Source organism: Corvus brachyrhynchos, unplaced genomic scaffold (genome assembly GCF_000691975.1).
Source record: "Corvus brachyrhynchos isolate BGI_N302 unplaced genomic scaffold, ASM69197v1 scaffold65, whole genome shotgun sequence".
NCBI lineage: Eukaryota > Metazoa > Chordata > Aves > Passeriformes > Corvidae > Corvus > Corvus brachyrhynchos.
Window position 1 is genome coordinate 28,412 of NW_008238365.1, and position 1,840 is coordinate 30,251.

The window sequence follows — 1,840 nt, forward strand, 5'->3', positions numbered from 1 at the left end:
GGGCGGGCGCAGGAGGCCCGGGGGGTGCCCGCTGCTCCTGCCTCCCCCAGATGCTCCCGTGAGATAGGGCAGCAGGAAGCAGCTGTGGGGAATCCCAGTGCTGGGAACAGCTGCTACTGCCTGCCCCACACTGCCTGGGCCTGCGTGACCCCCAGCCCTGCTGTGTCCCCCCGCTCTGGGTAACTACCCGGAGATGTTCCAAGTGTCCCAGCCTCTCCTCTGCAGGGAATGGAGGTGTCCAGGGTTTGCCTTGAAGAAGCAGCTCTGACCCATCATGGGAATACGTGGTTCCTTCTGGCTCTGAAGGTGATGGAGACGTGACTCTGCTCCTGACTGGGCTTCGTATGGGAGGAAATGCGGGGAAACTGAGATATAGGCAGTGACCGAGCAGCTTGGCCGCAGCCAATGCCGTGGTTCCTGGTTCCCCTCCAGAGGGATGAGAGCGTTCCTCTCCCTCCCCTGAGTACTCTGGAACAAGGTAATGCCTCATGGGGTTCACTCTGGTCCCTAACGATCACCAGCAGGGAGTGTCCTGGGTGCCGCCTCCAGGCTGGGTTGGGATGGGACACTCAGGCCGAGGTGGGGTCCCTGGGGCTAATCCCCTGCACAAACAGCCGCACATTCCCCAGGGCCGGATCAAGTCTCCTGGTGACAGGGGTGGGGGGGCACCTCACTCCTGCTTTTTGGGTGCACATTTCCAGCGGTGCCACTCCGTTTCCCCCCCTAATTCTCTGCGATTTGTCTGCTCATCCAGCCCCGTTCATGGCCCATTATGGAACCTCCGGCATTGTCTGGCTCTAGCCTGTGGTGGGTGAGGGGGGTAAACTGAGTCACAGAGCAGATGGGTGGCTGGGGCCGGGCTCCTTTCTGCATGGGCTGCAGACGCTTCCATCTGTCCGTCCATCCAAGTCTGCCAGCTCCAATTTATAATCCCCATTGATCCTGAAACACCCCAAATCTGGGACATCACAGCTCAAGATACGGGTGTTACTGTGGCTACAGGGAGGGTTTGCCAAACTTCACGGGGACCTTTCCGCACATTCTCTGTGTGACCAATGCCCCAGCACGAATTGGGGTGTTGAGAGAGCTGCCACCCAGAAAAAAATCAGCGGGATCACCAAATGCCACTGGGACTGCCTCCCCATGCCAAACATGGCCTTGGGAATAAGGTGGGAAAGAGATCTCAGAGCCCTTTTAAGAAGCTAGAATCCCTTTTTTCCCATTGAGCATCCATCTAGATTTCTTCTCCGGCACCAAAACTCCCTCGGATCACTGCTGTGCCATGCCATGTGGGTGCCCAGTCTGCAGGGCTGGCTTGAAGCATCTCCAAAAATCAATGAATTAATCTCTGAGCTCTTGTTCGCATGTTGTGCTGAGCCGGGGCACAGCCAGCCAGGTCCCCCAGCTTCCCTTGCTCTTGAAGGATCCTGAGGGTCTCCAAAGATCCCTGGTAAGTGGGATTTATACCTCAGCCCCATCTGAAAGTGAATCCAGATGACTCCTGGGGAAGAACCCTTCCCTTTGTAGCTGCCTTGGGCACCCTGCCACATCTCTGTTCCTCCCCTCTCCCATCCAATTCCCTTCCCCACAGCCAGTGCTTCCAGGCAGCCTCCAGCTTCCAAAACTCACGAAATTCCCCCCAAAACGCTGGTGGTGTTTCCCTGGGACACAGGGACCCTCACGCTTGCCCTCCCTGCCCCACAGCAGCCAGGCCGAATCTGGCCCTTTCCGCTCCACGTTACATCCTGCACATCCTGCCACCTGTACCGACTTATTTCAGGGAAAAAAAAAAATCAACCCAAGCCCAAGCGGTAGATTATTTTGGGGTGGGGGGAAGGAG